The sequence below is a fragment of the Ovis aries genome, chromosome 7 (assembly GCF_016772045.2).
Source record: "Ovis aries strain OAR_USU_Benz2616 breed Rambouillet chromosome 7, ARS-UI_Ramb_v3.0, whole genome shotgun sequence".
Taxonomy (NCBI): domain Eukaryota; kingdom Metazoa; phylum Chordata; class Mammalia; order Artiodactyla; family Bovidae; genus Ovis; species Ovis aries.
This window is the reverse complement of record NC_056060.1, coordinates 43,596,923-43,610,086: the sequence shown is the minus strand read 5'-3', so window position 1 is coordinate 43,610,086 and position 13,164 is coordinate 43,596,923.

Here is a 13,164-nt window from a genome sequence, read left to right as displayed (position 1 = left end):
TGGTGATTCAAATAATCCAACTGTTTAAAATACATACACACACACACCCGAACAGTGCACCCTGAAGGGAATTCAGGAATAAGAAAAACAGGATACTGGCCCTAGATAGTTGAGATGCATATCTAAGAAATGATTTCAATGAGCCCATACTCTTGCATCTTCTCATACATAGAAAAAGCGCTAAAACAATGAATTTGAGATACATGATTTCTTTTGTGATTAGCAGTAATCTTCTGACAATCAGCTATATGGTTTGGTTTTGTTTTCCAGCAAAACTCCTATATACCCTGGCTCCTCTCTTACCCCTTTGGGAACAGTTTCTCAGAGCTGCCTCAAAGATTGGCTCCAAGGCTATAGTCCTTAGTAAGGTTTCCAAATAAAACACAATTAGAAACTTTAAGGTTACAACAGCAATAGTGTCCCTAATTAACAATACTGTGGTACATATATTTGAAAATTGCTAAGAAAGAGTTCTCACAAGAAAATAAAATCTTAACTATGTGTGGTGATGGATGTTAATGTAGTCTAGTAATCATTTCCCAGTATATGGATGCATCAAATCATTATGTTTCACTAAAACTAATACATGAAGTCAAATTGAAAGTGTTAGTCACTCAATCGTGTCCAGTTCTCTGAGACCCCTGGACTGCAGCCTGCCAGGCTCCTCTGTCCATGGAATTCTCCAGGCAAGAATACTGGAGTGGGTAGCCACTCCCTTCTCCAGGGGATCTTCTTGACCCAGAGATTGAACCCAGGTCTCCTGCATTGCAGGTGGATTCTTTACCATCTGAGCCATGTGTCAATTACGTCTCAATTTTTAAAAATTAGATTTTTTATGTCTGATAATTCTATTTTTTTTAAAAAAAGAACCATGTATTTTTGTGAAGCTCACTGAACTATTTATGGATGAAATGAAATGCCTGAAATTAGCTTAAAAGAATAAAAGAGAGAAGAGGATATGGATGAAACCAGAAACTCTGAGTTGATAATTGCTGAATCATGCTTTTAACATGAAAGTTTGACAGTTTCTGTAATAAAAATTTTTTAATTTAAAAAACAAAACAAAGCGAGGGGGACTTCTCTAGTAATCCAGTGTTTAGGTCTCCAAGCTTTCACTGCTGGGGCCCAGGATCGATCACTGGTTGGGGAACTAAGATAGCCATATGGTGTGGCCAAAAAAAAATTTTTTTTAATTGAGAAAAATACAAAAATAAATTTAAAAACAAATAGTAATAATAGTAACAACAACAAATCTCAAACCCCACTACTGATATCCACCCTCAGTTCAGTTCAGTCTACTACTCAGTCATATCCGACTCTTTGCGACCCCATGAATCGAAGCACGCCAGGCCTCCCTGTCCATCTCCAACTCCCGGAGTTCGCTCAGACTCAGGTCCATAGAGTCAGTGATGCCATCCTGCCATCTCATCCTCGGTCGTCCCTTTCTCCTCCTGCCCCCAATCCCTCCCAGCATCAAAGTCTTTTCCAATGAGTCAACTCTTCGCATGAGGTAGCCAAAGTACGGAGTTTCAGCTTTAGCATCATTCCTTCCAAAGAAATCCCAGGGCTGATCTCCTTCAGAATGGACTGGTTGGATCTCCTTGCAGTCCAAGGGACTCTCAAGAGTCTTCTCCAACACCACAGTTCAAAAGCATCAATTCTTCAGTGCTCAGCTTTCTTCACAGTCCAAAGACTGCTCCTGTGTAGGGCCCCTCTAATCTCTAAGTGGCCAAATCCAGAGTTGGCTTTCTGTCCTATTGACTTCAGGAATGCTTTTCTCTTCTTTTTTTAAAATTTGTTGTTTTTAGCTGCACTGGGTCTTTGTTGCTGTGTGTGGGCTTTCTCTAGTTGTGGCGAGCAAGGGCTACTCTCTAGTTGCGGTACATGGGTCATTGTGACGGCTTCTCTTCTGGAGCATGGGATTTAGAGTGTTCAGGCTTCAGTAGCTGCTGCAGGTGGGCTCCAGAGCACAGGCTCTGGAGTTGTGGTGCACAGGCTTAGTTGTTCTGCAGCACGTGGGATCTTCCTGGATCAGGGATCGAACCTGTGTCCTTTTGCAGGCGGGTTCTTAACCACTAGACCATCAGGGAAGTCCTGACTTCAGGAATACTGAAGAGTTGACCACTCCTTCCCTCTTCTCCTTTCTTCCATGACATTCTCCCAAGTGGCTCTCTGGCCAATTCTTCTAAATGTCCTTTTCAGTTTCACCAACTCTACCTGCCCTTTAAAGGTTTAATCTCCCCAAGATCCAGTCCTGGACCCTCTTCCTTATATCCCTAGGTAATCTCTTTCACTGCCATGGATTTCAGTATCCTCCTAGTCTAGTGGCTCTCAAGTCCATGTCTCTAGCCTAGAATCCTCTTTTAAGTTACAGACATATAGGTCATATGACATGACATCTGTCAAGGCTAGCCTGACATGTCTATTAAATGGCTTTAACCTGACGAGCCCAAATCCTTAATTCCACCTGCCACCTCAAACCTGGTCCATCTTTTCCATCTCCTTAAATGACCCATTAACATTCTGATTGCTCAGGCAGGTACCAAGATGCTGTTACAATTCCTCTCTTTCCTTCATTTCCCCACCTCTTGTCATCCAACTCATCATAACAAGTCCTGTCATTTCTGTCTCCAAAAGGAGTATGTGTATCCTCCATTTCTCCCACCCTGATCCAATCCACTGCCATCTTTTTCTCAGATTACTGCAGCCTCCAAATGGTCTCTCTATCTCCTTTCTTGTCATCTTCCAATCCATTCCCCTCAAAACAGCCAGAGTAATATTTTAAGTATTAAAAATATAGATTGTGTTACTCTGGTACTCTAAACCCTCCAGTGGCTTCGTATCTCACTTGTTGTGGTTGTTCAGTCGCTAAATTATGTCTGACTCTTTGTAATCCCATGGACTGCAGCACACCAACCTTCCCTGTCCTTCACTGTCTCCCGGAGTTTGCTCAAACTCAACGTCCATTGCGTTGATGATGCCATCCAACCATCTCATCCTCTATCGCCCCCTTCTCCACCTGCCTTCAATCTTTCCCAGCATCAAAGTTTTTTTCCAATGAGTTGGTTCTTTGCATCATGTGGCCAAAATATTGGAGCTTCAGCTTCAGCATCAAAATCCAAATTCCTCATTCACCTGCACATGAGACCATGCAGGATCTGAGCCCTCCCACCCTCCAACTGCACCCCAAGTCCTCTCCTTCCTGGAGTGCCTCTGGCTCTTTTTCAAGGTCTTAAACATGGCACACTGCTCCTTGGCTGAGCCATTAATTCCTACTACTCCCTTGGTCTGGCCCACACTTCCCCCAGATCTCTACCAGGCTGGCTCCCCATCCAAAATACTGCTCCTAAAATGCCACCTCCTCAGTGAGCCCTGGGGAGCTTTACTGTACCCTGGGCATTTCCTTCACAGCAACTATCACATCAGTAATCATTAGGTCAGTTGTCTCCTTATGCAAAGTGTCTTGTGCCCTTCCAACTGAAAACTCTGTAAGGGTGAGAAGCAAAGAGCTTGGGCCATAAGCAGTCAGTGAATTTTCTTTTATCATGGTAGAATTCCATGAACCTTTTGTGAAGCACAAAAGCTTACAGTCTTGTTGGAGACATGGTTTATACGTATGAAACAATTAGAAAGCAAATGCAGATGGCATAATTAGTGCAGAAGTGGGTTGCCCAGCTTGTGAATGCAGGAGTGTAGAAGAATTCACATCAGCTTCTTTGTTAAGAACAAAGACAATTCACGTGCCACTTTTTCAAGGTAGAAATAGAGACTGGGGCACTGAAAAATGCAATAAAAAAGAAAGGTTTGGAAAGGCCCAAGCAAGAAGATCAGGATACCAAGAGACGCATTTTTCTCCTGTTCCCTCCCAATGCATGCATGCACGTTCAGTCACTCAGTCATGTCCGACTCTTTGTGACCCCATGGACTAGAGCCTGCAAGGCTCCTCTGACCATGGGATTCTCCAGGCAAGAATACTGGAGTGGGTTGCCATGCCCTCCTCCAGGGGATCTTCCTGACCCAGGGATCAAACCAGCATCTCTCTGCATCGGCAGTTGGATTATTTTACCACCAACTAGGAAGCCTCCCCCATGTCCTCATTCCCTCCCAGGGTTATGCCAAAATCACCTTTGAAAGTCGCAGAAGGTTATAAACCAACATTGCTCTTTGTGGCTCCATTTCTCACCTAACACACAAGGGAGCACTCTTGAAGGCTTTTGCCTGCGCTCCAGACTCATTAGGTTTCCAAGTGGCCATGTGTAGCTGGGTGAGCAACAAAGGGGCAAGAGATCACGTACAAGGTGAAACCAGAGGTCGAGGGAAAGCCGCTGGGACTCAGGGCTCATCTCAGCACGTTCTGGAACCACACTGGGTGTGTTGGGAGATCAGCCTATTGTCACCTATTCAGTAACTGCTTCTATCCACTCCAAGAGTCAGGACCCAGGGAAGAGAGGGCAGGCTGGCTTTCAGAAGCAGCCAGAGATTTGTGAGGAACCCTGCCCCTTGGCTCCCAGGCCAGGAAATGCCTGGCGGAAGGCAAGGCAGTTGAAAGCTCTCGGACGAGAGCCAGCCAGCAAGGGGCAGGGCTGCCCAGGGTGTGGGGTTCCGGGCCCAGGGAGAACATTATTTTAGACCCACAGGAAAAATAAAAGTCATGGTTCCCACCAACTGCCCAGCCCCTGGAATTGGGAATCACTAGCCACCCCCAGGCGTGTGAACACTTCCACCTCTCCCGCCCCACAGAGATGGCTCTATCCAGAGAGGAAGATGAGCCCCCAGCATGCACTCTTCCAGCACAGTCTCCATTCACAGGGCTTGCTTTTGCCTCTGGAGAAAAACTTTAGGGAAAAAAAATGTCTTTTCAGTAAGTTTCCTGGTGACCCAGTGGTTAAGAATCTGCCTTGCAATGCAGAGAACACAGGTTTGGTCCCTGATAAAGGAACTAAGCCTGCGTGCCATGTGCCAAAATGAAGATCCTGCATGCCACAACTAAGACCCACTGCCGCCAAATAAATAAACATATTCCTTCAAACGACCTTTTCTTCCCACCTACCCCCACAGGCCACAATCTCTCTCCAAGCTCAGCTTCGGCCCCTCATACTAAGAATTATACCCCAGTGGGAGCATGGACACCAGCGGCCACCATGCAGTAGGAGAGAGGAAGGCGGGAGAGAGTCGTCGGCTATCTGGAGTTCCACGGGGATGGGGAGAGGGTGGGGAGAGAGGTCTGTGGAAGGCCAGCCTTCAGGGAAACCAGCTGAGGGGGCGGGTGTGAGGTGGAGAAGGGCAGCCAGGGTGGGAGCCCAGGCCCGCCAAGGACCAGCCCTGGGTCCCGGGCCCGGTGCCCATTCTCTGATCCTCTGCATTGTTCAGTTACTTCCTCCCTGGAAGTAGTAAGCAAGCAGAGGGGGGCACGGGGGTTGTATGGTGGAGAGTGAATGGAGCCGGATGGAGTGTCCACTGGGGGAGGGGACCTCTGGTCCATTCCCACGACCAGCTGCCCTTCCGGCTGCCCTGGAGCTTTGTGGGAAAAGGTCTTGGAAGTGTTGGGGACAGTGTGTGTGTGTGTGTGTGTGTGTGTGTTTTCATTTTTGTCTGACTGCCTTGCTTGGCTTCAGTCACAGGACAAAGCCCTTTGAGAAAGTCACCAGTCTACATTCCCACTGGGCTGTGTCCAGAGAGAGGTGTAGGAGCCTGCCTCAGCGCCTGAGAGAACCCTGGATGCCTGAGGTCCAACTCCCTGGGGGAGTCTTGGCTTCTCCTGAGTCCACATTGGCTGATTTCCTGGGTTTATGAGGATGCTTCTGGAACCTTCTACTAAGCTCCCAGGAGCTCTGTTACTAGCTGGATGTTGGAAAGGGAGTGGGAACTGGACATGGAGAGTGAAGTCAACCGTTCCCACAGCATCTCTGTAAGAAGCCCAGAATCCTTCACAACCGCTTAGATCTTAGTGCCAAGTGGCTTGCCAAGAGATTATGTGACAGGCCAGTGCTCTGCCTTCAGGCAAGACTCCTTAAAGCACAGACTAGCAGTCCACAGGCCAAGTCCAGCCTGCAGACACATGCCTTGTTTGGTAAACACAGCACTTAAAAAGATTTCGAGAAAATATTGGGAGATTTCACACCGAGACCTCCATTTTTGAAAAGCCCGCAGGTGTGACTAACATTGTTGCCACATCCTCCCAAGATGGCTGTTCCTCCTGATCCCCTTAGCCTAGGTGCTGTATCAGGAAGAGACCTGCAGCACGGGTGCACACGTCCACGGAAACACATCTGAGAGCGCCAGCCTCACACTGAAAACCAAGGTCACCTCTGCAGAGTTAGGAAGGGGACCAGAAATGGAGGAGACGGAACCAAGTTTATCTGTAAAGTTTCACTCTTGTACAAGGAGATTAAAACCTTACAAGACATGAGTGTAATTAAAATTAACAAGAAACCAAAATGCCTCAGCTAAATACCTCAGCTATGACCTCAATTTACCTTCCCAGTTATCTCAGATTACTCTCTTCCACTCAGTCTCCTGAGCACACCCTCTTTCTGCTGGTGTATCACTTTTCTCTTCTTCATACCCACAATGCCTTTCTCCTCCCCCACCCCTCTTCCTCAAAGCCAGCTCTAGTCCATCCTTCAAGGCGGTAGTCTTTCAATAATTTAACTTATGCACACTCTAAACAAAAATTTATATACTCCACAATAAGGCCGGTTTGGGGGACTTTCCTGGTGGTCCGTTGGCTAGGATTCCACCCTCTCAAGGCAGTGGGCCTGGGTTTGATCCCTGGTCACAGAACTAGATCCCACATGCTGCAACTGAAGATTCCGCGTGCCGCAACGAAGACCTGGTGCCAAATAAATAAATAAATATTAAACAAAAATAAAGCTGGTTGGGACTTCCCTGGTGGCACAGTGGATGAGAATCTGCCTGTCAGTGCAGGGGACACAGGTTCGATTCCTGGTCCAGGAAGATTCCACTTGCTGCAGAGCAACTAAGCCATATGCCACAACTACTGGGCCCACGTGCTCAAGAGTCTGTGTCACAGCCATTGAGCCTGTGCTTTAGAGACTGGGAGCAGCAGCTCCTGAAGCCTGAGCGCCCTGGAACCCATGCTTCTCAACAAGAGAAGCCCCAGCAATGAGAAGCACGCACACTGCAACTAGAGAGTAGCCCCCTGGCTTGCTGCAGCTAGAGAAAGCCAAGTGCAGCAACAAAGACCCAGCGCAGCCAGAGAGAAATAAAGACATACCCCCCTAAAGATAAATAAAGCTGTTTTTTAAAAATCATGTATTCTCTTAAAATTTTTAAATAAGAAAAAAAAAAAATGTTTTCCAACCAGCTTTAAATAGTAGCAAAGGATGTGGTTTCTGGTATGTTGGAAATATTGACATTTAAAAATAAAACTTAAATGCATCCAGTAGAATCACAGTGATTTTATATCCATCATCAATCATTTGCAAAATACATAAGCAAACTCTTCTTTAACAGAGGAAAATTTATATCACTGCTTTTTCTCTTTGAACACATATTTTCTTTCCTCTTCCCCCTATATAATGCTGTCCTAATAGAATATATAGTTTATGCTTGAAAATCTCTTATTGATCATCAAACTATACTTCTCTACATAAATATATGTATTAATTAAAACAATAATGAATAAACAAATTGTAGTATATACATCCAATGGTATATTTTTTAGTCATAAAAAGAGTTCACTCTTTTTCTCACTCATGTACTGATACATGCTACAAACATTATGCTAATTGGATGAATCTCAAAACATTAAGTGTAAGAAGCCAAGCACACAAAGGGTCACATTATTATACAATCCAATCCATAGGAGATGTTCATGAGAGAGAAATGCACAGAGACAGAGCACAGATTATTGCCAGCAGCTGAGCAGAAGGGACGGGGTGACTGTTTAATGGGTATGAGGTTTTTCTTTGGAGTGAGGGACACCCTTTGGAACAAGACAGAGGTAGTGATTGCATAATATTGTGGATATACTAAATGCCATTGAATTGTTCATTTTAAAATGGTTACTTTCAAGGACTTCCCTGGCAGTCCAGTGGTGAAGACTCCACCTTCCAATGCAGGGGGCCTGGGTTCCATCCCTGCTCAAACTAGGGTCCTACCTGTTGTGAGGTGCAGCCAAAAATTAAAAATATAAAAAATAAAATGGTTACTTTTAGTTATGTGAATTTTATCTCAATAAATTATGTTTTAGAAGCTTAAAAAATTAATGTATCCTTTTCCTATGTTTGGTGTCCATAAGTCTCTAGAGTTCAAAGTCTTCTTCTGGACTGACTTATCATTCACCGTCAAAACAACAAATATATATGCAAATGCTGATGAGGAGTTATTAAACATTAGAAGTAAAATTTTATAGGAAATACATCTCATATTGAGATCGATGTATACAAGCTGGAATGGAGAAGGAACTAGCAACCCACTCCAGTATTCTTGCCTGGAGAATCCCAGGGACAGAGGAGCCTGGTGGGCTGCCGTCTATGGGGTCGCACAGAGTCGGACATGACTGAAGCGACTTAGCAGCAGCAGAAGCAGCATACAAGCTGGAATGAGGCAGTGATCCACACCAATTTTATTTCCACATTTCATTTTTATAGATGCTAATGCCGAGAGTCATATTCACATAGATAAGGGTGCAAGAGTGGGAAGTTCTGCCAGAGCCCCTCAACACCACCTTATCATCCAGCAGGTGACAACTGAATTTGTTTCACCTCCTTCAACTGTTGAAAGCAAAATATTGCAAAATCTTTGATTTGCAAAAGGATTTATTGCCCAGTCATTTTGAGTCATTCACTTTCTCAATACTGAAATCAGTCTTTTGTTTTTATATTTTTACCCACACTGCGGCACATGAAACTTCCCTGATCAAGGATCAAACTTGCACCCCTCTGCAGTAGAAGCACAGGGTCTTAACCACTGGACCACTAGGGAAGTCCTGAAATCACTCTTTTAAATTGTTTCTTTATTTGGAACCCCAGAGAATTTTACAGGCCAAGGCAACATATCAAAATAAGATTTAGGATGGGAGGGAGATAAGTCCTTTATATAGTCCAGGCTGAGTTATCCTATAGGAACAAGTAACCTCAAAGTCTCAGTTCCTTAAACCAACAAAGGTTCTCTTCTCCTCCACCCCAACCCCCAACTCACGATACATGTCCATCGCAGGCCAGCTGGAGGTTCTGATTCGTGCCATCCTCACTCAGGCATCCAGACTCCACCATCTGAAATGTCACCGGTCACCATGGCAGAGAGAAGGTAAGAAGAAGAATCACACACTGACTCTTAAATGCTTCCACCAAGAAAAGACTCACTTTTGCTCCTGTTTCACTGGCCGGAGCAAGTCACATGGCAATATCTAACTTCTAAAAGGTGGGGAAGGACCTGAAGGAGGAGAACAGGGAAAGCAGGTGAATGGCACCAGTGATCATCAGACCTTTCTTCTGTGAAGTGGGAGTCAAGCCATCGTGAAAAGGAAGCGAGGAGAGGCATTCTCAAGTGTGGAACAGTACTTCTTCACGGTGTTTTCTGGAGATGGATCCCCTTCAACAAAACCCTGCCACCTACCCTTAGAAAAGGCTTTCTGTATCTCTACGGGTACAGATGCCCAAGCTTGAAGACCACTGCTGCCCTGGCAAAGCTCCCCTACCTTTTAGGTGCAGGGACCTCTCCCAGAGCTCCTTCTGTTCTGGACTAGCCATTTGGAAGCTTCTAGGAATGAGTTACATTTGATCCATGTGTATCATGTTTTCCTAACAAGCTGTAGTCTTTCAGGATGGGAATGATATCTTCAAGTTTTTATATCCCTTAGGTTACCTAGCAAGGATGCTCAGAAAATACGAGTTCTGCTTGTTGGTTGAATTGGTCACCTTCTCTGTATGCTTCCATCTTCTCATCTGTGAAACTGAAATTGCAAGGCTTGCCCTTATGATTACAGTTAAGATGACAGGAAATCTCTGTCCACTCTCCTTTATTTAACAAGGATCAGCATCTTGACACTGCACATCTGAAAAGCTGTATGTAATGGTGAGCCACTGAGGGCTCTTGAGAAGCTCTGGGGAAAGCGGGTTTGGGCAGATCAATTTGACATCAGTGATTGATGGGTGGTTGGGGTACATGGGAAACAGTTTGGGTCAGGGGCTAAAGGCGAGAGGTCCAGGTAGAACGCTTCCCCAGTGATACAGAGGTGAGGCGATAGCACCCACTGGGAGGTGAGGCAGGGAATGGCGAGCCTTCCTGAACACCCACATCTGGATTCAAGACAGATCTGCAACCTTGGAAGAAATCCTCACTCGTGGCCAAAACCAATTGTTTCCTGCCTGCCTCTGCCCCCTGGTGGCCTCTGGAGACATTGCAGATAGAGTCTCAAAACAAAGCTGAAAGCTTCTAGTTCCCCACAGGGAGATTCAAGATTGAAGTGGTACAGGGAAAGATGACCCAAGTTCCTTCTGCAGTAAAAAAAAAAAAAAGAAGAAGAAGAAAGAAAGAAAAAAAGAAAAAATGGAACAAGGGAGGGATGGGAAGGGGCCTCAGATACTTGGGTAACTGAGAACTTGGGGGCAGTTCATAAAACGAAAACCAGAAGCAACCTTCGATTTGCCAACCGACAGCATATGGACCTTGGTTTAGCCTGCACAACAGTTTTAAATTTTGGATAGTTGCCAACATCCAGAATCATGAATTTTCACATTAAAATCCTAATGTCCAGTTTCTCTTGAAAAATCAAAACATCAGGTCACATGGGGCCTCCACCCGGCTGACCAGCTGACCGGAGCTGAGGAGAAGCCCAGGCCCCTTTCAGTGCAGCATGAGTTCTCCTGCCGCCCGGTCACCCAGGCTGCCTCCCCCAGTCCCATCACCCCTGGCTGAGAGCTTACGACTCCTAAGGTGGGCACATCATGATGGAGAACAAGGTCAAAACATATCAGGACAGAAGCCAGCCAGTCATCCAGTGCTTGATTTGCCTTCTGAACATCCCCACTAAGCATTGTCCAGCAAGCATATGCTTGAAGACCTTCAGGGACAAAAAAAGTCATCGCCCTTATGGCAGCTCACAGCACCTTCAGATCGCTCCGACTGCTTCCACAGCGTGGGAACCTCTGTCAAGCGTGCATTCCCGTGAGGACACATGTCCAGAGAGGAGAGACTTGCCTGCTATGTGTCCCAGAAGGGAAGGAACCAGTTAGCAAGCTTGTGTTATGTACCACCAGGTGCCCTAGACTATGCTGGTGAGTGAGGATGGCATGACATATGCCTTAAAGAAACAACCCGTCTGGGCAGGGACCAGCAAAGTCCACATAGATGAGATCAATGCTTGGTAGTGCTGATAAGACTGACATCTGGGTCAAGTGCATTGAAAGTGCTCAGCTGCATCTGACTCTTTGTGACCCCATGGACTATAGTCTGCCAGGTTCTTCTGTCCATGGAAATTTCCAGGCAAGAATATTGGAGTGGGTTGCCATTTACTTCTCCGAATTTTGCTTATATGGCTAATTGCTTATATGGGTCTTGCCAATGACAGAATAACAAAGCTTGATAAGTTCAACCATGCCCTGTGAACTTTGTACACTGAAGGGGAACCATCCAAACAAGAGCTCCCAGGGAGGTCTAGCCTGGCCACTCCAGAGGGTGAAAAGTCAAATATGTAAGCTCTAAAGATACCAGCTGTGGTTTTTAAACTCTTTGTCATTCCTGGCTTATTACTTTGGACATACTGGGATTTCAATCAGTGAGATGGAAAAGGATGCAGGTAACTGACTGGATTGTCTATGAAACCATGAGTCAGGACACCTGAGTTTTACGTTTGTTCTGCATAACTAAATGCACTTGGGCACATCTCTTTGCCTCTGATGGCTGAGGCGTCTCCATTTGTGAACTAAGTCAGAGTGAATCCAGTTTCTCAGGACCTCATATTCACTTTCTACCTGACTGGCTACCTGTCACATAAATTAGGTACCAATGGAGTAGGGGCTCCATACATGTCTGCAACTGACTACCAACTCTGCCTCTGAGAGCACTGGCCAGAAAAGAGGCTCCCAGGCAGCTCAGAGCAAATGGACCCTGAATTTTTTTCCCAGGCAGAGTTCCTCCTGGAAGACCAAAAGTAAAAAGTATCTGTGAGGCACGTGAGTATTTTTGACCACAAGAGGGCACCCCAGCCTCACTCCACGCACCTGGCACCTGGAAAGAGACAGGCCAACAGGGTAGTTGTCTCCAGTGAGTGTAAGTCTTCCCTTGGGTATGGCTGGGGCCAAGACAAGATGCCTGGCATGCAGACACAGGTGGACACAGGACAAGGGAGCAGTGAAGACTGCAGTGGTGGCAGGACCCGCAAGGGGCCGGAGAGAGAGAGGGACTTGCTCAGGTCATAGAGTGCCTAGACCTGGAGTGAGGGCTCACCAAGGCCCCCACCCACTGGAGGACGAATGCTGTACTTAGTTTCATAGGGAAAAACCTCTCCCTGTGAGCATCTCAGAATCTGCACATGTCTTGACTTGAGAGCACAGTGAAGAAGGGGCCAGAAGTCAGACTGGGATGAGTCTTGAATGCCTGACTCCGGCCATCTACCCATAGGCTCTAGAGGACCAGGAAGGAAAGCTCTTTGAAATCATGAAAGTGTATTTTGGCCTGACTCAGCTGGTGGCTGTAAACAGAAAGAGCTTTATATATATACATCTCCATGCAATGTATAAGCAAGACATATTTGGGAGTATGGTCTTTGGGGGAAATCCTAGTGATGACCACTGCTCTTTGTTCCCCTTTTATGGTGCTCTGCCTCCATCTCTTCTGAGCTAGTTTCCAGGAGATATACTCTGTTGGTTCCAGGAAGAGGAACCCAGGGCTAGAGAAGCAGGTACATTTGAGACATCTCTGCGGTGAGAGCCCACCTTCACCAGAGGATGGAATCTGAGTGTCTTGCTCTGGAAGCCAAGAGGGGTGACCTTGGGGTGGAAAACGGAGCATCTCCCTCCATATCCACCTCTCAAGTCTCCCATGCAGCTGTTCTGAGAAGCCAAGCACAGAACCACACCACTACAGGCTCACAGGAGGGTCTGTACTCATGCAGGGAGGAAGCAGCGGGGCAGCATGGGGGCAGGAGTGGGCACCAGCCATCTGGAACCACTGACTCCTAATCTTCCCCTTCCTGGT